This window comes from Podarcis liolepis (genome assembly GCF_965112155.1).
Source record: "Podarcis liolepis genome assembly, chromosome: 9".
Taxonomy (NCBI): domain Eukaryota; kingdom Metazoa; phylum Chordata; class Lepidosauria; order Squamata; family Lacertidae; genus Podarcis; species Podarcis liolepis.
This window is the reverse complement of record NC_139564.1, coordinates 42,167,996-42,194,927: the sequence shown is the minus strand read 5'-3', so window position 1 is coordinate 42,194,927 and position 26,932 is coordinate 42,167,996. Positions and strand designations below refer to the sequence as shown.

Below are 26,932 nucleotides of genomic sequence, written 5' to 3'. Positions count from 1 at the left end.
GTTTTCCAATAAAGGCATCTGAAGGAACTGTCTGACCCTCAGCTGCAACAAAACACACTAATGAACAAGTGCCGGCCTTTCTATCGAACAGGGCAAAGCAGTCTGCCTCAGGCAACAGATTTTGCCTCAGGTGTCAAAATACTTTGGGCTCCCTGCAGCAAACAACCCATTAGTGGTTCACTGGACCTGCTGTGAACGCTGCAGTGGAGTCAATTCACTGGTCAAACAGGAGTCATTCGTCGCTTCCTCGCAATAAATAACTCTGCTGCAAAGCCATTTACATGAAGCAGAGATCAGTCAGTAGCGATTTAGCTGTGTGTGACATTAAGCAAGGCATTATCCAGCCTGTAAGCATGAGCCCTCAACCATAGAAGGAAAGGACAATAAGGACAATTTCCAGGTTCACTTCCAAAAGCAACAGGTATGACATCCTATTCACCCAGGGATGACAGAAGATGACTTGGCTGCAGCTGTGGCAGGCAGCAAAGATTCCAGCTGGGGATTAAATATGAAAATACGTATTCTTAAAAAATGGGTTGAAATTGTCGCCTTATTTATTTTCCATGCTGCCCCAGATAATAGTAAGTCTTTTTAATTTAAAAGTGGCATGTTCACTGGGTAGGTGAAGTTACAGGCTTGCTTTCAACATTAGTCATACTAAGAACAGACCCATGTAAATTAATGTCCATGAATATCTCAGGTCAATTAATTACAGCAGGTCTACTCTGAGGAGAACTTGGTTGGGTACAATCAACAGTTTACATATCTCTGGCCCCTACTTACTTGTTCCATTTCAATTAGTGTCATAATCTCCTGTGAATACAGGTTAAAGAAGATTGCTTTTCACTGCAGTCGTGTCCTCCCAACACTGATTTTGCAGTATTACTAATCTTCTAAGTTAATAAAGCAATGTACTCAGAGGAAATGAATGTAGATTTCCCCCCTTACCTAAAAAGGAAAGTGATATTTAATCATCTCATATATTCTGTCCAAAACCTTCTGAGATAAGTCACTAAGGCTGCATACACACCATACATTTAAAGCTCATCTAAAAGCATGTGACTTCCCCCAAGAATCCCGGGAACACAGATTTGTTCAGGGTTCTGGAAGCTGTAGCACTGTGAGGGGTGAACTTGAGTTTTCAAGAATCTTTGGGGAAGCAATGTGCTTTAAAAGTGCTTTAAATGTATGGTGTATACACAGCTCTTCATTCCCATTTTCTAAGGAAGTAATGCAAACAGGACTGAAGATCAGGGCTTTTGATAAGGAAAACGGTTCATGTGGGTAACCCTGGGAGACCAATTAATAATCCTGGCTCTGGGACAAAAGGACATTTATTAAGCATTTCAATGCAGCCCATGAGGGGAATGGCGCATGGAACAGTGGAATACAGTAACTTTTATACAGTTTGCATGTTTATTTGAATTGGTTTTCAGTGTTTTGTTTTGTCACTTGTGTGTTTGCCACCTTGGGCTCCTCTGGGAGAAAGAGCAGGATATACATTTTAAAACTCTTACTACTACTACTTCTACTACTGAATACACCACATACACAGAAAGGAGATGTACAACACCATGTCCTCTAGCTCCACCCCCCACTGGCCTCACCTACTGAAATTTATACATTCAGTGCAAAGTTTGAAATACATGCACGTCAGAAGATAGTACAGCATATGACCATAGCTGTCAACGTTTTCCTTTTTTAAAGGGAAATTCCCTTATTCCGAATAGGATTCATCGCAAGAAAAGGGGAAAGTTGACAGCTATGCATATGACACTGGGGGCAGGGCCAACAGGCAAAGTCCCTCCCCCTGCCTCATGAATTGAATGTATATGTAAAGGCGGCCATTTCAACTCTCCTAGTATCTCTCCGAAACATCAACAAAGATGCTTTTCATGCTAATTTCTTCTTTATCAATATGTGGCCTGATTCACACATGTGCACTTCCACATACACACACTTGCCTCTAGGCACCCAAATTCTGATTTCCAGGGCTAAAAGGCAGTTGCAGGTGCACCCTTGCATAGAAGCCTCATTGCATAGGAAACCACCTTTACAAGGTCAGGCCCATCATTGCTTTCTCTGACTGGCAGTGGTGTTTCAGGGAACAAAGTCATCCAGATGTTTTTCCTCATCCAGATGTTTTTAACTAGATATGCCAGGGATTGAACCTGGGGCCTTCAGCATACAAAGCATGCAAGTCTATTGCTGAGCAATAGCTCTTCAAAATGAAGCCTTTGGCTAGAAGGATGAGGAGGGGGGAAAACCAACGTCCTAGAAGTATATTGGATGCTTGCACCAATATTTGTTTCCGTTTATTGTGTGGCTGCTTCCTAATATTTATGCACTCCCCCATTCTGTCTGCTGATAGAGGTTCTGAAATAACTCCTGTGGTAATATTGGCATAGGTGAAAGGTCTAAGAAAAAAATATCCAAACCAAAACCCAAACAAATCCCAGACACACTAGACCATGGAAACAGAGTGACAGCTTGTGCTTTGCATCCTTCAGTCACTGAGCAGTGTAATTTTTGAAGTGTCATGCATTTCCATGGCCGACTGAACATTTTACTTCACAAGCTGGCAAAGATCTGCTCAAGAAGGCAGAATGTGACCTAGATATTTTCAAACTGACCCTGAACTGACGAGGCCTTGAATGAAGGAGATGTTTTTTCAGACGCTGAATATGGAATGACTGATTGCAAGTGTGTGGAGTATTTATGATTAATCCTATTAAATGCTGGGCCACTGATGACAGTAGATTGCAAACATCTCCACTTTCCCAGGAATGAGCATATGACAGCCTTTATATGCTTGTCATACTGGTAGATTGACTAACAGTTTCTGCAGTCCAACATACAGGTGATATTGCCATTCATACTGACATTAAAAGAATCATAGAATCATAGAGTTGGAAGAGACCACAAGGGCCATTGAGTCCAACCCCCTGCCAAGCAGGAAACACCATCAGAGCACTCCTGACATATGGTTGTCAAGCCTCTGCTTAAAGACCTCCAAAGAAGGAGACTCCACCACATTTCTGTAGCATTTTTCTTGACGGAAAAATTGACCACATGTCATTGGGTTGTATCAGGGCCGGCCCAACACACACAAAATGGTGCCTCTCCACCAGCCAGGGAAGAAGAGGTGAGTGAAGATCTACATCAGGAACAAAGAGGGGGGTAGATTTAGCCTCCAAGGAGCACGCCACAGCTGTTGCTGCCACAACAGCAGCAGCAGTGGGTAATACATTACTTGAAGGCCAGATCTGCTGCCCCTGTGGATCCTGCCACCAAAGGAAGTCCCCTCACCTTGCCTCATGGGTCTGGCTCTGGGTTGTGTCCAACATTACTCCTACTCCTACTCATTGTAGATCTACTAAAATGAATGAACCTGACTAACTTAGGCTTATTCATTTCATGGATGTACTCTGAGTAGAACTTCTGGCGCCACCCACAACTGTTGTGTGAACTACCCATCCCACTATAGTGTCTCCTTTTCCTCTCCTGTCTCTGGGACAGCCTTTATTGAAAACCATTAAACTGCCATTTTGTTTACATTCTCAATAAAACTCAGTTTCTGATAAAAGCCCTGCTCTTGTGCCTGTTGCTCTCCCAAGCACAGAACCCTGGTTATGGAGATCAATAACTTTTATGAAAGTTGATTTCTTTTTCAAATCTGCTGTTGCCAAAATTCATTTTGCTGGCAGCTTATTAGATATCTTGAGGAAAGAAAGTTAATTCTGTCATTGTGAATTACTTATAATGCACATGAGAGATGCTTTAAATTTTATCTGCAGTTTTAACAGAAAATGTTATTTAACAGAATTCTTTAAAATCTCCTTGAATGTATATTGAGGACCTAAAACTTTTAAAGATCAATAATACTGAGCAGTTTGAAAATAATCTTATATGTCAGTCTACTACTACCTAGTTGAGAGGCTTAACATGCATGAGGAGATCTTTGAATGGATGATACAAAAGTTTGGGGGGGTCAATTTCTTGCTCGGTAATATTTTTATGATCATAATGTGAACTACCTTCAGAAAGTATTGCAATATCCATCAGATCTATACACCAACACACTACTATGACATTTTATTGAGATTCAAGAGATAAGCATGGAATCATATTCATGACATTTGAAATATATAAAACTCACAGAAATGCATGCTAAGAGGGGGCACTTGCTATGTTACATATCCTAAAACCACCCAAAGCTAGAGCGATGGAACCATGATGGAGGGAGAAGAAACATTAGTTTCATTAAGTCCATAAAGTGATATGATACCACTTAAACAGTCGTGGCTTCCCCCAAAGAATTATGGGAGCTGTAGGTTGTTAAAGGTGCTGAGAGGCCCCTATCGCAGAGTTACATTTCTGAGAGTTCTCTGTGAAGAGAGATTGATGGTTAAACCACTCTGTAAATTGTAACTCTGGGAGGGGAATAGAGGTCTCCTAACAGCTCTCAGTAACCTTTAATAAACTACAGCTCCCAGAAGTATGTGGGTGAACCCTTGACTGCTTATAGAGGTTATTATAGTATTTTATATAGTGTGAATATGGTCACTATATATCTTGTGTTGGGTTTAGGGAGAAAACAATACATACCCAGGACTTCAAACACAACCTTACATTATTGCAATGTAACTAGACTGAGGGAAAAGTTACGCCCAGTAATCAGGACCTGGAAAGAACCAAATCAGGCCTGAAAGTGCTAGTGCAGTTATGGGCAAACTCGGCCCTCCAGATGTTTTGGGACTACAACTCCCATCATCCCTAGCTAATAGGACCATGGTCAGGGATGATGTGAGCTTTGCTCAAGAATATGTTGGTTTTAATGTTAAATTACTTATTAAGCAACTTTTAGCTGTCTTTCAAAAAGCACCCAAAGGCAGCTAAAAGCAATAACTGAAACACTGTAAAATAATTTTTTCCCATTACAATTTGTATTTTATCATCACCATCATTGTGCAGTCATGAACACAGTGCTTACTATAAATTGGGAGCATAGGGTCCTGCCACAAAGCACTTACAATCATGAAATATATAAGTATCATTCATCCATTAGGGAGAGAAAAATCAAAAGGCCCTGATTAGAATCTTGATTAGGAACAACTAAAACGTCACAAAGCAATGAGCAAGATCTGGAACACTCTGGAAGCTGTGACTTGCTCAGCACATCTTACTGCCTGAGGTTAAGTACAAATTGAGCCCCATTTCAGCTATAGTAGCCGAATAGACTGGTAGTTGATACTGACAGCATCTTCCTGTGCAACTGAGGGCAACAGGGTAGATAAGGAAGTGCAAGGCAAATACAGACCTGTCTTCAAACAACATGCCACCACTCCTAGTAACTGTCATGACCTAGGAGTCCGACTTCCCTTCTCCAGGGATTTAGAGTAGGAGAGGGAATTGCCCCAGGGCCAGCAATTCTCCCTCCTGCTCTAAATAGAGATGGAAATGGAGATACATACTGAACCATAGGTAAAGGTAAAGGTAAAAGTACCCCTGACCGTTAGGTCCAGTCACAGACGACTCCGGGGTTGCAGTGCTTATCTCGCTCTATAGGCCGAAGGAGCTGTCCGCAGACAGCTTCTGGGTCATGTGGCCAAACCAGAGCAGCGCACGGAAATGCTGTTTATCTTCCCGCCAGAATGGCACCTATTTATCTACTTGCACTTTTATGTGCTTTCAAACTGAACCATAAGAGTGGCATAAAAAGAGCATATTGCACCACTTCTTTTCCACCCTGAGGAGGTTTTGTTGTCCTTTCTGAAGCCCTAGTGGTATCATAGACTATGTATACACTATACATTTAAAACACATATTTGAAACACATTATTTCCCTCAAAGAATTCTGGGCACTGTAACATACCCCTCACACTTATAATTTCCAGCAACCCTGAATAAACTGCAGTGCTGAGAATTCTGAGAGGAAGAAAGTGCTTTGAATGTGCTTTAAAGGTATAGTACTTATGCAGTCACAGTCTCCCTTGTTCTGTCAGAGTCAACAGCTGCTAAAGCTGACTGGGCCCCTTTGCATGAAGAGGTTCCTGTCACCCAAGGCAGAGCTACCTACAAAGATTGAACTGTAATTCCTATTCAAAGAGCAACAATTGAGCTCTCCTCCTGTGCTGTTTCTAGCCTAAAGTCCTCCAGGATACAATTAAAAACCAGCAATAAAATCATAACCATCAGTATAAAAGCCAGCAAGACAAGACCAAAGGATGAAAAAAGGATGGTTAATCTAAGAATTGGGCTCTGAAAATTTGGAAGAGCAAATACATCTTAACTGTGTGGCAGAAACAAAATTTTAAAAATCCTTCCAGTAGTAGAATTTTTTTATTTTGTTTCAACTACAGCAGACCAACACGGCTACCTACCTGTGTGGCAGAAGTCCATCAGTGTCATGGCAAGCTTGGGAACAAATATTTCAATTTTTGCAGGCACATTGCACAAGTTTTTTTTAGTCAAAATCTCTAAATTCTTTTGGAGGTCCTCATTTTGGTTCAGGGTGCTTTGGAGAGATCCTGCTTTGGGTTGGACAAGCCCCAAATCTGTCTGAAGCAGCCTGCTTCATTTCAGGATTTGGACAAATCCACTGCATACCCCTAAAATATTGTTATGGATTTGGGGGGAGGGTTGCCTTGCATGATATATTTGGGTCCCAACCAAGCCTGAGATTTTGTAACTGTAAGATGGGAATTTGAAGTAAAAAGGACTGCTGAACTGGTCAAGCCAATCTCCCTATTAAGGTAATGGGCCTGGCCAAGTCTGTTTGGCATCAATTTACATGTCTAAATAGTTGGTCAAGTGCAGATGCATTGAGACAAAGATACGTGGCTGGTGATGCTCTTTCAAGAGAGTGATAAGAAGCCTCCCTCCCCCATCAACTAGCTGGAGACCACATCTTCTTGTAGGTAAGAGAACAACAGGCCAGGAGCTATCCTTTTTCTAAACTGAAGTTGTGAGCTAAAAAGACCCAATACTCTGTGCTAAAACCAAAGCTATGACCTTGCGGAGGGTCTCCCCTAAAAACTCAATGAGGAAGCAAGATCTGTTGCAGGGTTAGTGCTGTGAACCTTCCACCTTATGATCAGGGTATAAATAAAATCATATATCCTAAGGATACTACAGTCTTCAGTCTTCCTTATTCAAAGAAACTGAACTCTGTGTATGTTCTGAAACCCTTGTAGTCTCTTGTAGCTCAGAGACGGGGTGGTGGTGGTGTTGAACTACTGTGTAGAATAACATAGAGACAGGCAGTATTCCAAATGCCTTCTCCACATTAGCTTAGGCCAGGTGGCTGGTTATCATTTTCATGATAAAAGTTATGTTGCTCATGAATGTTCTAGGAAGAGGAGATCTTATCCTCACTTTTTCAACCTGCATCTAAGTCATTATGGCACTCAATAAAACACCATCACCCTGGTTCTCTTTACTAACAAGAGATGTGATAATGATTAATCTGGAATGAATAGATTTCATCAGGCTTCTAAGAATCTGTTTACAAAGGCATGAGTAACGCTGATGGTAACTATCAGTTGAAATCTATATAGCAAACATGTAAATAATTTGATATTCTCTTTTCCATACACAGCAAAAGCTGCATTAAGGCTGCAAGGCTAAGCACACTGACTAGACTGTAAACTCCTTGAAACACAGTGGGACTTACTTCTGAGTAAGCATGCATATGATTGCATTGTAAGAGGCTGTTGTGGTATTAATGACTAATTCCAGAAGACAAAACAATCTCAGATTTCACACATTTAAAAAATAATCCCCTCCCCTTCCTGCTCAAGGGAGCAGGAAGGGGAGGGGATTATTCTGCTAATGTGGCCATTCATTGCACACTAATGATTTACCACATTGATGCAACTACCGTGCATTAATCTAAACCCATGGAGGCTTCAATTGTGTAAGGGAAGTGGGTATGTGAAGCAACTGCTAAGCACATTCAGCTACAGTGGTACCTCGGGTTACATACGCTTCAGGTTACATACACTTCAGGTTACACACTCCGCTAACCCAGAAATAGTGCTTCAGGTTAAGAACTTTGCTTCAGGATAAGAACAGAAATCGGGATCCAGCGGCGCGGCGGCAGCAGGAAGCCCCATTAGCTAAAGTGGTGCTTCAGGTTAAGAACAATTTCAGGTTAAGAACAGACCTCCGGAACGAATTAAGTACTTAACCAGAGGTACCATTGTATATGCACTTAGAATCGTCACTGCAACTGGGGACCTTGCTTCATAAGGGTTCCCAGTCATGAGGTTTCTAAGCATGCTCAGACCTCTTTAGGCCTTTTCACATTCAGGAGTGGAAGAGGAAAACCTGGCTTGGAGGCAGGATTGTTGAATGAGTACCTGCATCCACCCCACATTCCACCTCTGCTGCCCCTTTCTTTTGAGCGCATGAAGAGGCCTTTAGTGGCTACTTCTCGATGCAGTGGAAACTCAACAATCCCTATGTATAACAAATGTTGCTTTTTAAAACAGACTTTAAAATTTCATCTAGAGGTTAATCAGCAACTAGTAAGAAATATCTTAAAAGCGCTGCTTACTAATTATGCATCTCTAACAACAAGGCATCACAACTAGCAGAAGACGCCTATGGATGTTAGCTGTAAGAAGAATAGACTTCAAATCCATACACCTACATTTGTAACTCTCTTCAAAGGTCATGGAAATAATAGATGTGTAGCCAAACACTGGCAAAACGTTCTGCTTAAAATTCAGCTGTTCTCCCATGTCTGTTGGTACACATTACATCTAACTGATGTACTTTACAACCATCACAGGAACAGAATTCATAAAACATTTACTAATCAGCCATGCATTAGTTATATAGTGAAGGATTTTCTTTTTTCCCAAAAATAAAAATATGGAAATTACATGAATTGGGACTAGATTCCTCTTATTTAAATATATTTTGATGTGAATGCACAAAGCATCAGCAGATAAAATACCTGTTAACACCCAGGGATACACATTGAAGTTTGACAGAACATTACCATATGAATGAACTGCAAAAAAGGTGTATATAAAAGAAATCCTTTGTATTTCTCTTTAGTAATATCTGACACTACATAAGTTTGGGATAATGCATTTACTGCTTTGGGATTGACTGGAGAAGAATCAAATAGATTTTTAATTTTTTTGTAAGTTAACGTACAGCTGCTTGCAGAAGTCCACTGACAACGTTCATCAACGTTCTCCCAAGCTTGGTTACTGCACAGGAGCCAACAATTAATGTGTAATGACCTCGGCCATAATCCAGCTTGTTAATAAGACAAATTAGGCTTGTCAGTGAATCGGGCCACAGCTGAAACCACACTCTGAATACAATCTAAATATTCTGGCAGTGGAAAATGACTGGGGGAAAATATTTTGTTCCGACTGCATGATGACTGCCTTCATGCAAGCCCCACAACAAAATTCTGAGCCTGATATTAGCCAAGCATGAATTGGGGTGTTACTTGACCTTTCTGCTGAAATGTTGAGAAGAGCAGAGTTCAGAAAATTTGTAAATATTGCTCTGCAAGTACGATAAAATTAATTACAGCTGGGGATTCCCAATTAAGCTAATTGTTTTCATCCTGGGCAAACTGTCTATATTGGTGTACCTGCAGAGAATAAATTATTGCAGGATGAGTTGTAGAACACCTGCTTTCCATGTAGAAGTTTGTAGGCTCAATTCCTGGCAGCTCTAGCCAGGGCTTGAAATGTGCTTTTGTCTGAAACACTGTGGAGTCACTGCCCATAGGTGCAAACAGTTCAGAACTGCCTCCTGATGTGGAGGCAGAACATAATCACCAGGGTTAGCAGCCATGGATAGTTTTATCTGCCATGAATCTGTTTAATTCTCTCTTAAGGTCATCCAAGTTGGTGTCTATCATTACATCTTGTTGGAGAAAATTCCATAGTTTAACTGTGAAAAAGTACTTTCTTTTGCCTGACCTGCATCTTCCAACATTCAGCTTCATTGTGTGGCTCTAATATTGTGTGTGTGTGTGTGTGTGTGTGTGTGTGTGTGAGAGAGAGAGAGAGAGAGAGAGAGAGAGAGAGAGAGAGCTCTCTATCCACTTTCTCTGCACCATGAATATCTTTATACAACTCTCTCATGTCCTCTCTTATTCACATTTTCTCTAAACTAAAAGAAAACTGATCGGGTATGGATCATGTCATTGCCAGCAACACAGAAGCCAATACCAAAAACTGTTGGGCGGGGAGAGGGTGTATTGGGTATTTATGAATTGCCCATTCCTCAAACAGAGCGTAGGGCAACATACAACATGCAATAAAGGATAAACAGCATAACTCAGCAGCAACAATCTATAAGAGTCAAGCTGCTTGAATCCTGTCTTACTGCTTTGATTTCCACAACTCTTTGAGGTAAGTCATATAATAATACCCAAAGACAGCCAGTAAGTTCTGTATCACAGTGAGGTTTGGACTACAATTCTTCCCATTTCAAGTCTAGCACTCACAGAATCATAGAATTGCAGAGTTGAAAGGGATCGTGAGGGTCATGTAGTCTAACCCCCTGCAATGCAGGAAACTTAACTAAAACATCCATAACAGATGGCCATTCAATCTCTGTTTAAAAACTTCCAATGAAGGAGAGTCCTCTCAAGGGAGTCTGTCCAACAGTCAAACAGCTCTTACTGGCAGAAAATTCTTCCTAATGTTTCGTAGGACTCTCCTTTCTTGTAACTTGAAGCCAATGGTTTGGATCATAGTCTCTGGAGCAGGAGAAAGCAAACTTGCTCCATCCTCTATGTGACAGCCCTTTAGATATTTGAGGATAGCTCTCATATCTTCTCATAATAGTCTCATAATCTGGTGAACCGGGTTCGCATCCCCGCTCCTCCACATGCAGCTGTGGGTGACCTTGGGCTAGTCACACTTCTTTGAAGTATCTCAGCCCCACTCACCTCACAGAGTGTTTGTTGTGGGGGAGGAAGGGAAAGGAGAATGTTAGCCGCTTTGAGACTCCTTCGGGTAGTGATAAAGCGGGATATCAAATCCAAACTCTTCTTCTCTTCTCAGGTTCCTCTTTACCAGGATAAAGATAACCAATTCTCTCAACTGTTCCCCATAAGGCTTGTTTTCCAGACCCTTTATCAGCTTAGTCACCCTCCTCTGCACACATTCAAGCTTGCAAATTTCCTTCTTAAATTGTGGTGCCCAGAACTGGACAAAGTACTCCAAAGCAGAATAGAGTGGTAATATGACTTCCCTTGGTTAGGACACTAGACTTCTGTTGATACAGCCTATAATAGCATTAGGCTGCTGCATCATACTGTTGACCCATGATAAGCTTGTGATCTACAAAGACCCCCTAGATCCTTTTCAAATATACTACTGGCAATCTAGATGTACCTCATCTTATATTTGTGCAGCTGACTCTTCCTGTCTATGTGTAGAACCTTATGTTTGTTTCTATTAAGATTCATTTTGTTGGTTTTGACCCAGTTCTCCAACCTGTTAAGGTCATCTTGAATCCTGATTCTGTCTTCATTGGCACTGGCTACCCCTCCCAGTTTGGTGTGATATGCAAATATGCTCAGCATCCCCTCAGTACCTTCATCTAAGTTGTTTATAAATATGTTGATCAACAATGGTCCCAGGACAGAATCCTGAGGCACCTCACTTGTCACTTTTTTCCAGAATGATGAGGAACCATTAGTGAGCACCCTTTGGGTTCAGTTAGTCAACCAGCTACAAATCCACCTAACAGTTACCTTGTCTAGTCCACATTTTACAAACTTCTCTGCAAGAATACCATGGGAGAGCTTGTCAATAGCCTTACTGAAATCAAGATACCCTATGTCCACAGCATTCCTCTGATCCACCAAGCTTGTAACTCCATCATAAAAAGAGATAAGATTTGTCTAGCAAAACTTGTTTTTGAGAAACCCATGGGATTCTGCCAGCCAAAGTCGCTGCTTCAGTCCACCTCATGTGCAGGCTGGCCATGTAAAGGGACTGCCATTTTGAACTTTCTTATCACTTGTTGGAAGCAAGACTTTTCTTGCTGCCAAATACTAATTGTTTCTGATTAACAGCTCCAATTGAAGCAAGAGTACCTAGAACTGCCTTAGCCCTTGAGAAATAGTTATACAAACTATATTCATATATCACCAAAATCACCAGTCTGGAGTACAAAACACACAGCCAGGTCCTAATGTGGTATTCCAAAGGGCCACCCATTTTCAACTCTCATCAGCCTGCTTACTAGAAAAGTCTAAACAAACTTTCTTCTGAAAAATGTAGTGCCATCTTATTAAATAAATTGATTTTTATCTGCTATGGGACAACTCCTTCTAGGTGTCTCAACTAATTGCCAGAAATAATGAGAAAGGGTTGAAGAAAAGTAAATTATAGAAATGTAACTCCAATTATCTCATAAAGAAGACTGAGGACGTGATAAAAAGAGGGAATTAGTTACAGAAAACTTCTGGGAAGTTTTTATTTCAATTACTGTGTATGTCTCCTCCCATTCAAAGTCACCATATTACAGCAACAGCAATACATTCATTACATCCAATGAAGTACACCTTCATTAACTTGAACTGTATTTGCTTATTCCAATGAATTGTGCCCTCTAAATGAAGCTGACTCTATGGACTCTTGGGCCAGCTAATGAGTCTCCTTGTGCAAGAGCAATTAGCAGACAGCCTGTTAAGATGGCTGTCTTCTTTGCACTATCGGAACAATACAAAGCAGCCAATGCCAAAAGAAAGACAAATAGGCTCTGAATTGGTGGTTTATTCATGCATGCTTTGCTATATTATGATAAATAATTTTGCATCCTGTGCTTATGAGCAGAATCTCATGCACTCCTGAATGTCATATAATCAGGACTGTACTCAATGGACTGAATTATATTGCAGTGTTGCACATTGATGAGACTCAAATGTTTAAATGACATTTGCAAAATCAAGTGCTTTCAGCAAAATTGTTCCACTATTTTGCCAATCGTTGCTGTTTAAGGAACTTTTGTACACGTTAAAATATATTTATTTATCACCCTTTCATTTCTAGAAAGCTCATGATAACTTTGCTATTGAGATTTTTAAAGCCATGATAATAGATTTAAATGTGAAATGAAAACAAACTTCATCCAACAGAGCAAGCAGTCTGGCTTTTCTCAAACAACTGAAAATGACAGATAGTTTTTTTTTTAATCTTAACAGTGGACAGTGTTCACAGTGGACAGTGCAGTCTTCACACTCAATAAATATATTTGATCCCAAATGTAGTAAAAACTAGTTGAAAAAAGGGCCAGACTAGATGTGAAGTGTCTTTGCTTAGAAACCATCACTGGAGGAAGGAGTATGATTCAGATCAGGTCTGTAGATTTGGGGCAGCATTTGTCAACCCAATTTAATTCTTCCCAGTCCCCGAAGTCCATATTTTATCTGTCTTTCCCCAGCTCCTGCCTCCATGGCTAACAACTGCCTTGGCAGGAAATTAGCTAAATTACAGAAATGGAGGGTTAACTTCCCCACCCAGCAATGCAGCCCCAACTGAAACGGAGAGGATGCTTGATGGGTTTTAAACAAAGAAAAATATGTTGGGAGGTCCAGTCAGGGATATTTAATTTCTCTGTGTGTCCCACTAACATTGTGCAAAAGTTATGGAAGTGGTCACAAAACTGCACAAAAGCAGCAACCGCACCTTACTTTTAGATTAGGATTTTTCTGTAAGAACTTACATTAAGCGACTGGCACTTACTTTAGGTTTCCAAACTTTTCTGTTCCAGATTCCTCTTCAATGAGGCTCTGCTAACACATTTTGCCCAGCTGTAGATCAACAAAGTTGCTGCAAAGTATTAAAACACAAGCCCATTGATTTAGCATTGCAGTAAAATCTATTGTAAAGCACAGGCCATCAGAATATCACATAATTCTATTGAACACCTTGCTTTCTTCAGCAAGTAGCATGAGTCCTGTCACATGGCATTTAACTTCCATTATTGATTTTAATCATGATCAGCATCTATAATTCCTTTCCTCCACCCAATAACATAGGCAGGGTCCAAAAGGTTCTTCCTATAAATGTCACAATGAAATACTATGAATGGGGCATCAAAGGTGAAGATGAGTCATGAGGTGGAACAGCAATAAAAAACATTTTGAAGTAAGTACATGATGTGCAAGTATAGATAAAGAGCTTCAGCTTATACAATCAAAATAGCAGGAAATGCTTCCAGAAAATGTATTATCTTACTGGATTTCTTTCTGCAAGGACTATCTCAGGAAACAGTAACCTTAATCCTGTCCCAGTTGAAATCCCTTTATGTTTCTTTATTGTTTCCCCAGGATGGGTTTGGCGGCAGTGTCACATTTTCAGTCTAAAGGTAATCTCTAAATCTAAAAACACAAGTGTTTCATCAAATTTTAGCCTATCCTTAGCTTCTTTTCTGAGATTATAGCTACAAAAGACTGAGGTTCAGCTATTGTGGATTTTTAATTTAGCTTTAAATAATGTAATTGTCATATTCAGCCTAAAAAAATTTATTGGAGCTCTGTGAAATATTTCTAGTTTTCAGTGATGGGCTTTGAATGTATGCAGTCAGCATTAGAATTAATGAGTGCAAATCCAGCCCAAATTATTCATGATAACTAAAATACCCACTTTTAACCTTGACCTGTACTTCCACTTATACCTATGTACTTAGTAAAGACTAATTTTTGATTATTCTCACCCACAGAACATATACTTTCACTCTTGCCCTTAGTCAATGCTATTATGTTGAATGGAAGTCCTCATACCGTGGGGACTCTGAAATTTGCTGGCTTCATAAAGTGTATCTACAGAATGCCTTTGTAATTGAATAGCTTGGTCATATAGCACCTTCATTCTGATGACTTAACATGAGTCAAAGAAATCAAGACCAATGAGCTGTATTAAAGGACAAATATTTTATTAAAGGAAAGGACAAATTTAATTGACTAGAACATGTTAAGGTTGTGTTGGCAGATGCAAAATGTATACGCAGCAGAAACAAGGAGATTAGCACATATGGATGAATAAATAATCTGCAGAGTCAGTTGGATGCCCCTTCCCACCACCTCCAATTATGAAATGCAAATACACTATGAAGAAAATGTTTGAAGTCAAATAGAACACCCTCATCTCCCCAGAGATTTTACCTGGTCAACATCATACACAGAAGTGAGCAACCTACAGAATTGTCTGTAAACAGAAATATATAAACCTATATGAATCTATAAATAAGAATAGTAGCGGGATCGTCAATGTGGCATCATCATATAGACATATACCTGCTTTCTATGTATGCGTTTCAGAAGATTCAGAATCTCGCTGGACTTTGAATGACGTTTGCTAAAATCATTGCTACCATTAGCTATGGGCATTTGTGGAAGACAAAAAGCAGTCGTATATATTTTTGTTCAGAAGTAAGTCCCACTACATTCAATAGAGCTTATTCACTGGTTTAAGTGTGCACAGGGCTGCAGCCTTCTTTGGCAGCAACACACTTCACTCGAATCCCATATTAGAAATATGTCACTGCAGGTTAAGATATTTTGGGGGCCATAAATTATTTTCCTTTTGTTTATCTTTTGCTTATCTTATCAAACTTATTGCTTTTCTGAAAGTCACTGAAGCAATGTATATCTGCAGAGCACTACCAGCTACATGAAATTAGGTCCACATTCCATCCTTCTCATGGAAGAATAACCCCAGACAGGGCTGGTTCAAGACATCTGGCGTCTGACACAAACCACAAAATGGTGTCTGCGGCCCTACCAGGGAAGAAGGAGTGAGAAAAGATCTACAGCAGAACAAGGGGGAAATAAAAAGCTATGTTGGGAACAAGGGTGGGAGGAGACCAACAGCACCTTCTATTCGCCAAGAGGCTGCTGCAGAGGCAGCACTGGAGGGGGCGCTGCTGAGGAGGGGGCAGATCCAGCCTCTAAGGAGCTCACCAGGGCCATGGATGCTACCACAGCAGCAGCAGGCAGGCAATGCATTCCTTGAAGGTCGTATCTGTTACCCCTGTGGATCTTGCTGCCAGAGGCAGTAACCTTACCTTGCCTCATGTGTGGGCTGGCACTGCCCCCAGAGAAGTACTACTTCCTGAAAAATATCCAAAGGTAACACCCTCGAGTTACAGGGAAAATCCATGAGCAGGAAACATGTCTCCCCCCCCCCCCATGTTGGTCTCTACAGCCACAACAGGGGCTGTAACTCTTCAATGGTTTGATTTCATCCCTGAATGCGCACTCTTCCCTCATATCATGAGACAGACAGATGCCAACTGATGGTCTCAAATGTGACAGGATACTCATGCTCACTTTAAATTTTTGCATTAATTGAACAGCCAGTTGAGTTTAAAGTAATAGCGTGTTTGTGTGAAGCAGCTCTCACAGAGATTATAAATCAATAGATATCAATAGAGGCATGCTTTTCAAGTCAGCCTAATAAATCAACAGCTCATCTGATTTGATTCCCATTTTATAAAAAAGGTGACATAAAGGAAACAGATTGCGTACAGTTCTCATAAGGACTGGAGATGGAAAACATGAAATATTCTCACTTCACATATTTAGCCAATTTCAGTGTGGGGGGGGAGCACAAAAAAAGGATTTCTGTACCATGCATACTATTCCTGTTATTGTTGTTGGTATATGGAATTTGGTCGTTCAAAAGCAAAATTATACCATACACATTTTCCCCACTTGAAGTGGCAACTGCAGGCAGTTTGTGTCAATTGGCTCTCATTTGGTTGTGACTATTTTAACCACACCAGATGGCATCCCCAAACCGTGAACCATTTCTTTCAGAGGGCTTGTAATTCCATCCAGAACAGCCAACTGGCCAATCTTCCAGACACCAGACCAAGCAATAGTCCCAATTTTCCTGAACTCCAAGGGCCACACAAACCTGACTTAAATAGTTTTACATGCCACACCAGTCTCCGAGTGGCGCAAGATTCCAGGGGTATCAGGCGTGCTTAGCAGGGTCTGTATCTCCTTTTGGACAATGAGGCACAGTGGAGTCTGTGGTGTCTTTATGATACATGGTTTATTTACACATATATACAACCTGCGTCTAGATGGAGAAAGCGCAGGGCATTCACATCCCAAGAAGGATCTGTTCCTCCTGTTGCTGCAGCTTCAGATTCCAAGCGACTCCCAACATCATATCTGATGCTCTTTGCAGCATAAAAGAGATTGCCTGCCTCATGCTCCGCTCCCCCTTCAGCTTCTAAAACTGACACTTTTCTCCTGTTCACTTACCTCTTCACCCACTGCAATTCTGCCCATCCCTCATGAAACTCTGCCTTTTTTTCCCTACTATCTCTCACCTCAGGGAGGGGCTTTGTCCATTATCTGTCCATCACAGAGAGTCTCTGTTAATGACCATCTTAATGGCTTGGCCATTCCAGTGATTACCTCCTGATAGTTCTTCTGCCAAGAAGCTTCCTGGACACATAAAAGCTTGTTTAGACTCTAGCTCCCACTAGACCCAGGTATTTAGGGGTTTGCTTAAATTCTAACCCTTTACTGAATCCAGATGTTTTAGGTGAGTCTTGCCCCGCCCCCAAAAAAACATATACAGTGGTACCTCGGGTTAAGTACTTAATTCATTCCGGAGGTCCGTACTTAACCTGAAACTGTTCTTAACCTGAAGCACCACTTTAGCTAATGGGGCCTCCTGCTGCTGCCACGCTGCCGGAGCACGATTTCTGTTCTTATCCTAAGCAAAGTTCATAACCTGAAGCACTATTTCTAGGTTAGCAGAGTGTGTAACCTGAAGCGTATGTACCCGAGGTACCACTGTAATAATACAGTTCAGCGTCAATAGTGGAAGAAAAATGTTAGATGTTGAGAAACTGATAAACAAGTTGAGGATACACCATTTTAGGGTGCAGCGCCTCTTAACATACTGCAAGCGATGCAGGCACAATAACATGTCTATTTTACAAGATAAATCTAGATTCCGTCCTGCTCACACCCTCCCAGTGTGGATTTAAACAGCTGCCAAGTAGAGAAAGGGTCTTATTTCTTGCCTAACTGGAAAATGTTTTTAAATTGCTCCCCAGTGTGATGTTTGTTTCAAAATCCTTTGTGTAGCTTCAACACCTTATGGCTGCCGGAGAACACTTGAAAACACTTCTTGCAGTAGTTGTGTTTGCTTCTGACATTAGTGGCCCCTGTTCAGTTCAGTATTCTTTTAAATTTACCATTCTGCATTATAACAGCTGGCCAGCAAGTGCAAAAAGGGAAAAACATTCCCATTTTATTGATTAAGGCCTCACAGAAGGAGAAGGGGACATATTTATTCATTAGCAAATGTACTCTTTAAAGATAATACTCTTTCCAGAAGGCACTAAGAATAATGTATTTCTGACATAGCTATGGAAAGCAGAGTGGACGGTTGCCTCCAGTCCTTTCAACCCCCCTCAAGTCTGGTGTAAGAGGGGTTTGGATGACTCTGTAATTTGGGAAAATGCCTTGCACACTAGTAGGGATAGAAAAATCTGTTTCTAGGTTTACTTTAAAAATCCATAGAAATATGAAAGACTATTTATATATTTCATCACAATATGTACATATTTATCACAATGTATGGCTTTCTAAATGTTCCCCCCACCCTATAATTGGAATCCAGGTCTCCCTAGTCCAAATTCAATTTTTTTTTTAAAAGGTGCATCCTTTGTCTTATAACTTTGTCCTTTCTCCAGTCCTATTTTTCATTCATCTTAACTTTTTAGTTTACTTACTTAGGGACATCTCTACAATATATACCATTTTAATAAATAAATAAATTCTTCCTGCCCCAAAATCACAGGGGGTAGCAGATGAGAAAATACTATTTCCCACCCCACCCCCCCAAACTGCAAAGACCCTAACCCTTGCAGAACCCCCATGCCTACCTGTTTGAGGTTTGGCAGGCTTTATTCCCTTAGAAGGGATAGCAATGCCAACAAATTTCATCCAATTCTGCTATGATTTTTTAAAAAGTTATAGGAATTCTCTTTAAAACTCTCTCTCTCTCTCTCTCTCTCTCTCTCTCTCTCTCTCTCTCTCACACACACACACACACACACACACACACCCCAACCCTCAGACTGTAACCCATGCAGCACAGAAAACCCAGCACCTATTTTACTTCATCTCCTCGGAAAATCTGACTATAATTTTTATCCAATTAAAATGTGGTTGCCATTTGTTTATTTTCCTATATAAGTCAATGGATAGACATCTGAAGCCTCAGATTTTCTGAAGCAAAGTTCTGAGTTGGACCTGAAATGTACCAGATTGTGACCAAAGCATTCAGAGTCAAATTTCGTCTTCCAAAGTGGGATCTGAAATATATCTTGCTGTTGGTGCACACACCTAATAGAATTGCCCTGAAACATCAATGCTTGCTTTCCTTTCTTCGTCTCTCTCTCTCTCTTAATTCTGTTTTTTCCTTCGTCTTTTTTTGTTTTGCTATCTGTATTTTACCATGCAAGGATGCTCTTTGCTGCAGCACTACAGGCATTCTGATCTGTTGAACAAATCCTTTCATTATTAGTATTCGAAGTACAGGTCAGCGGAATTGCTCTGACAGCAGTGGAAGCTGCATTACTCACCCTTATTAGAGATGGCACTAGCCCCTTTGTGATCGGTACCATACATCACTAGGAAAGCCACAGCAGACTAAATTAGGCCGTTTTCATTTTCTCTTTGTTTTAGCATGTCATAACAGGTCACTGTTTCTGCATTAGCAAAAGGTCAGATTAAGGTGAATAACCCACAAGAGAGGGGACTTTTCATATGCAGGCCCAGGACAAATTAAAGCAATGTTTGACAGATCTGCCAATCTAAGCACAATGCTGCACCAGGACTGCCAAGACTGACTGCCATCTTCTGGTCTGAGTAAGCTTGTTACGGAGCTTAAAGATCACTGCTGAGTGAGCCCAGCCACAAATCACAGAAGTGCAGTAAAGGAAATATCAGCTCATAAAACAATTAGCCCAGTTCACTGCAACAGCAGGAGATGTACTTTGTCAAAAGCACATAGATTACTGCAGTCCCGTTCCTGCATTTCTGGCTTCAGCAGGGCAGAGGGACTGATCTTCAGAAGAATTTGTTAAAAGAGGGCGGGAAATTGTTGCTTACTGGGTTTAAAAAATCAGCAATGCCACCTGCAATTTACAAAGAATATATCAGAACTAAGTGTTTTAGAATATGACCAACTCTGCAGAGGTAAAATAAATTATCACATTGTCTTTCCAGTTCTGCAATTCACCACTCTGGTCATGTGTTTGTACTTAGCAAACTCCGTAATCACTGTTTACTCTCTGCCTTGTCATTTCCCTGACTCTCACATGCTGTCTTTACTTATCTCAGAACACTAAAAGGCTCATGGCAGATGGTGTCATGAGAACCAGATGCACAGTGCTATTTTTCTAGGAAAAGAGGTACCGGAACTCATCACGAATGCCTCCCATGTTCTCTTATAATGGCAATGGCGCCCACTTGAGAGGTGAGTTCCAGCGGAAAGAAAGCTCTGCAGATGAGAGCCAGTGTGGTGTAGTGGTTAAGAGCAGTAGTCTCGTAATCTGGGGAACCGGGTTCGCGTCTCCGCTCCTCCACATGCAGCTGCTGGGTGACCTTGGGCCAGTCACACTTCTCTGAAGTCTCTCAGCCCCACTCACCTCACAGAGTGTTTGTTGTGGGGGAGGAAGGGAAAGGAGAATGTTAGCCGCTTTGAGACTCCTTAAAGGGAGTGAAAGGCGGGATATCAAATCCAAACTCCTCCTCCTCTTCTTCTTCTTCTTCTTCTTCTGCATAAATTTTATTGGACTGATGCCTGCTCTGATTCTGGTTATGGACTGGAGTCCTCCATGCTGATTACCGATTCCCATTCTTGCCTATGGCTTCACATATGTGTTTAAACAAAGAAGTGGCTGGAAATCTCCATATTCAATGTCGGTTTTAAAAGTAGGAGAGGCTTGTGGTTGGACCAGTCCCAGTACTACTCAGACCGATGCAGACTTTGTGAACTGGAACAACAATCAGTATAATAATTCCACCTCTTTGGATCATAGGAGTCAGTTTGTCACATGCAGACTTGGTCTCTCATTGGAAGGCCTTCAGATACCAATACATAGGTAAGAAAGCTAAGAGGTACTGCAGTCTCTTATTGATGAAGAGTCAGCCATTTTCATTCAAGTGGAACACAATATCAAGAATGTCATTAGAACAGGGAGGGGATTTACTGTGGCCCTTAATTATTTCCTGAAAGGTTTTACCCATTTCCTTAATAAAATCACTATTTATTTAATTTAGCAACACAGAGAAACCAGGCATCGCTTCATACTGGCATTTTCACTTTGTAGATGGGTAAACCTGAATTTTAAATACTGAAGACAAAACTCATTACCGAAACAAATTATTGCTCGATTACTGCTTTGTTACATCCACCAACTTTTAGACCTGTGGTATCAATTCATGTTCCATCTAGCCATTTTATTATGCTGAACACACCAAAAAGCTATATAGGTCAGGAATAGGCATGTTTGCTTTATATTTTCTTGAGAGGCGAAACTTCTTAACTGAATCTTACACTTAATCATTCCCAAATCCCAGGCTATAGCAGCTGATCCCTATTTCAATTTAAGATAAAATTCATTTTCTGGTTTGCCATACAACTTTTATTTCAGACTTGACTTAGAGATTTATAACAGGGATATATAGCTTTTCTCGCCAATCACTTCAGCAGCTTTAGTCCCTGTGGCGATTTCCATGTTTCTGAATGTGAGGAAGAAGCACTCGCTGCTGTAAAATGAGATGAAGATGTAGCAAATGCCCTCCTTCTGGAGAAGGAACGGTCATGGGGGGGGGGTCACTGTGCCTTTATCTATGTTGTAGGAAACCGCTATAAGGACTACTAACTTAACCATCACCTTCATGGAATTAGGTTTATTAGCAGGAAAACTGGCTTTCAAAAGCCAAAGAATTATTTGTGGAAAACATCCATTGGTTCCAAAAATGTAAAAAACAAAACAAACCCCTTCTCATCACCACCATTGGCAGAGGGGAGTGAGATGATGCTGAAGCATTTGCAAACAACAGGAAATGCATATGTGTAAGATGCACACTAATCCTCCTTTTCTTTAGCAAAACCATGTGAATATATCATAATCTATGCTCACCTTGGAGGGAAATTGGATTTAAAGAGATTGTTTCTGAAATCTGCATTTGATTATTGCTAGTGGGAGCCTGGGAGCCAGTTTGGTAGACACAATCAGGAGGGGCTATAGAATAGCAGTGGGGGAAGCAAGAACATCTCCTTCCCTAGCAAAGTCTGCAGACATCAGCAGGGGTGACCATTCACTCAGCCATGATGTGCTTGCACTACATTCATCCCACCTCCATCATGACTCTGCCTCCCTCTCTATCATGCTGTGGCACTGGTAGTTTCACCCAGCATACCATCTCACTAACCAAGCTGATCACAAATGTGCAAGCTAAAGAAGTGAATTCTAATAAGAAGCTTGGAGAAACACTAGCTGTTACTACATTGAAATGCTCAGGTCATCAAAAGTTCAGATAAACAGGGATGCTTCTTCAACAGCATTGCATTTACATGAGGATGATGAGAAGGGAGAGGTAGTGAATTTGGATGAGCAGGAGTTTGCATTTCCAAGGTGGGGGTGATGTTAAATACTCATTGCTTGTACTAATTAAAGTTTCCAGAAAGCCTAGGATAATTAGCCAGATGCCATCAAGAAAACAAGGCAGTCAAATCTGATAGCCATGCCTCAGTATTCTAATGAAGGAAATAAAGGAACAATGCAGTGCAGATGTAAAAACAGAGCAAACCACCTTGTGTCTGTATTTTTGAGCCAGTTGCATCATAGAGGGACATGTTATTTAGCACTTCCCTGTGCTGAACTTTATATGAAAGTGAAATGGGACATTAATCACTGATTCACTGATGAATAAAGAGCTCCTACATTTTAATGGGCCAGGGGAAGATTTAATCTTCTTGAGCAGTTTTGCTTTGGAAAGCACTTCCCAAATAATTAATTTCAAGCAACTTATTGCATTCAACGAGTGACTTCCTGACTATCTATTGCTGCAATCCACACTCTATTTCCAGAGCATTTCACACTGAAATGAGCTTAGCAGAGGTGTGAGTCATATATTCACCTAGGACTGCTGAACCGTTTGGTGTTTCTATAATCACAAAGCACAATCTTACTGTTCTTCTTACTGTTGCATGCCACCTCAATCTCTTGAGTTGTGCGAGGTTGCAGGGCTCATGTTTCCTTTTGGAATGAGGCACAGCAGAGACTGTGGGGGTCTTTGTGATATATGGTTTATTTACGCATATATACAAACTGAGCATATGATGGAAGTGTTCACACTATTAACTTGCTGAGAGTGTCTTGTTCCTGCCATAGCCACAGCCTTGGATTCAAACAAAAGTCAAACATCGCTCTGATTCTCTCTCCAGCTTGCTGCTTTACTTCCAGGTCACATCAGTGCTCCCTTTGCTCCAACCTCTGGCTTTTTCTATTGAGGGAGACTCCCCCACACTTGCCATATCTTGCACTGAGCTCCTCAATTCCCCTTAAAGGCTCGTCTCCCATGTTTATCACCTCACCAGAAGGCTAGCCTGGCTATTCCAAGAATTAGAAGCCTTGATTAAATTCTAACACTTGCTGGATCCAGAGATTTAAGGGGTCTGGTACCAGCTTAACACCTCAAATTCATAACATGGCTTATCTTATTTTTCTATCTGGTAAGTAGAGGGGAGAGGGAGACTCTTTTCTGTTTAATTCTTTCCCACAAACATACAACACATACAGGCAATGTATATGCCCAAACTACTGCCATTGTACTAATGAGAACTCCTATGGGTGGGGAAGCAGTGATAATTTTTAAAGGATACTAGCATCTGAATATCCTAGTATCTAAGTATTCAAGAGATGTTGCAAGAGCTCCACCCTGCAGCTATCCTCAGAACTTTATTGGCTTTAATGGTCTTTAAAAATCTCTTAAATTAAACATTGATTTTGACAAGACTACAATGACTCCTTCAAAGACTTTAGCTGAAAATTTGGGGCGCAATTTACTGTGAAGTCTGCCTGCGCATCCCACTGAAAAGAATGAGAGCTGCATGGAGCTCATTTTACTGGGCCATGTGCAACAGAACATCCTGGGGAATGGTGCCCTTGATTTGATACAAAACAGGAAACATCATTGCATCACAAGAAACACGGACAATATGTGACCAAGATGACAAATCCCCTCAATAGCTTTCTCTCTTTCCTCCTGTCAGTTCTAGTCACAAATGGATCAAAAACCAGGCAAGAAACTGAAAACCCTGCCCTTTGCTTTATAGGCTTCAGCCTGGAAGACACAAAACTGAGTTGCAGGGGATGAAGAAGATTGAACTTGCTTTCACACTAGGAATTTACTTTACATACTTAGCACTTTCACAATAGCCACACTTTGTTCACTCACTTTTTATGGTTGCAGGTAGGTAGCCGTGTTGGTCTGCCATAGTCGAAACAAAATAAAAAAAAATCCTTCCAGTAGCACCTTAGAGACCAACTAAGTTTGTTATTGGCATGAGCTTTATTGGCATGAGGTTTCGTGTGCATGCACACGAAAGCTCATACCAATAACAAACTTAGTTGGTCTCTAAGGTGCTACTGGATGACCCACTTTTTATGGGTCATCTGCATCAGGCATCTTCAACTTTTTCAGGCCCAGGTCCCCCTTTTCATCCAAACATGCATTTGGGAACCCATTTCTTAATTTTATACCATTTATTTTCATGGTGGCACTGCTCCTGTTGTGGCTCAGCTTGAATCAGGCCACAACCCACCAGTTGAAGACCAGTGATCTACATGATTCCATCGAATCATTGTTTTACTGTGTTTTCTCCCCATGGTTCAGTAGCGCAATTTACACAGTCATGCTCAAGAAAAGAACAATTGGAGCACCGAGTAGGAGGTGTGGTCTACTAATGGTGGTTGTGGAGGAGTCTACAATGTTTCTCCATTTGTTTTTAATTTGATGATACTGAAGTGGCATCCACATGGCCTGTTTATTGACTATCCATCTCGAATTGTTTACAGGGGTGTTAGATGGTGTGGATGAACTACCCCAGAAGAATCATGATGTGTCCCACACCAGAGGTACTTCCACTCCCCTAATACTCCTCACACCCCCTTTTAATATTATTATGTCTTGGTGTGTTGGAGTGAAATTGCACTCCTAATTTTTTTTTGAGGAGGAGGAGGAGGAGGAGGAGGAATTAGCTTCTTATATCCATGACTTTTTACAGCAGAGATCCCCCACCTTCTTTGTGTAGACCGACATTCAGCATTTTAGAGAGAGAGGCGACAGCACTCTGCTCTGTGCCATGTGGACTGTACCCTTTTAATTCTGCTTCCAGCAGATGGTGGGGCAGCAGCTTCTCAGGAGCCACAAAGACTGTCTTGTAGAAGAAGCTGCTCATCACTAGTAGTGCTAGACAAGATACCTTCAGGGAAAATAATCTCCCAGACATTGCTAATGTCACAATTGAAGAAGCAATCTGGCTATTTCTGACTCAGCCAGAACAATCCATTAAGCATCCATTAAAGCATCAGTAGGAAAATATGTTTTTCCCCCTTTAAATAAAAGAATCCATAAATACATTGCCCAAGGACAGGACTAAAATGAGTTTTGCTTGTTATTAGATTTTACTTTGATTAAAATAATGTTGCATCTATAGAAAGAGTAAATACGATGCACGGTATACCTTTGACTTCAAAAGTGCTCAGTTTGAACTCATGCAACATCAACTATAGTCATGTGAATGAGGGAGCCCCAGATATTAGTGCTAAATGATGCCAGGGAAATGCCATAGACTACTGCAGGCATGTGAGTTTACCATAGGCATCTAATTGGCCTTGGAGGTACTGTATATGGGATGCTGGACTAGACAGGTCTTAGAAACCTAGCAAGTCTAGGTTACATAGATTGGGCTCTTCTCAGGCAGTGACAGCAGGGCAGCGCCATGCAGCCAGTGGAGGACTGGTCCATTAGGGCAAATGGGAAACTGCCCACCAACTTCTATGTGTTCTCAGCCAGGCCCCACCTGCCTACCTTACCTGCATACAACCAGTCCAGGACGTGACACTGCCTGCCAGATTCTTCATCCTTAGTTTCAGTGTTTCCCTTGTTGAACTCAGCAGAGAGGAAGATGACGGCAAAACTAGAATTAGTTAGCTTTGCACAGAAGTAGGCTCTGGTCCTACATACTGCTAGTCTCTGCCTCCCACCTACCAGTCCCAATGGGCATCAGCAACCACTGCATGGAGCCACCTCCCAACAGTGGCATTACTGCCACTTACTAGGGCAGGATGGCTGCAAGATTGGGGTGGTGCAGGTGCACTGGCACAGCCAATCCTGCACTCCCACTAGTGCACCCAAGCAACAATGACCTCACCACCTACACCATCCCCCAAAAGTGGCAGGGGGACGAATGCCAAGAGGCCAATGCCACAGACCCATCCCACCTTGGCAACTGCCCTGTGGATCTTCTTATTCCCTTAGCTTTGTATTAAAGTTTTCTCATGGCAGGAGTGATGACATCATTCGGCAAAGCGTCACAGTAATTGCTCTGACACTCCTTGCTCCGGCAAGGGAATGAGGTGATAATTGGGCTTTCAGTTTTTGCTATTGATTGTGACAGAGTATCAGTGGAAGTCAGAGCAAGTCAGAAATCATCAAGAAAAGGGTGGCTATTTCTTTCCCTGAATGTGTTTCTTACATCATGCTCACAGCTGAAAAGGTAACACTTCTTTGCAAGATCATTTACATTTCTAATTAAGAGCTAAAGGTTTCACATCCACTGAAGATTTTATTGAACTTCAGTATGTTTTACACATTGAACCTAGG

The 26,932-nt window shown here is 41.2% G+C and overlaps 1 long non-coding RNA gene across 1 annotated transcript in view; it reads right to left on the bottom strand.

Moving 5' to 3' along the window:
- LOC310714763 overlaps nucleotides 1-26,932 on the bottom strand; it is a 203,992-nt gene that overhangs the window by 102,974 nt on the left and 74,086 nt on the right. The window contains exon 8 of the long non-coding RNA XR_014530051.1: nucleotides 13,720-13,826. This is a non-coding gene — a long non-coding RNA (uncharacterized lncRNA). The remainder of the gene's footprint in view (nucleotides 1-13,719; nucleotides 13,827-26,932) is intronic.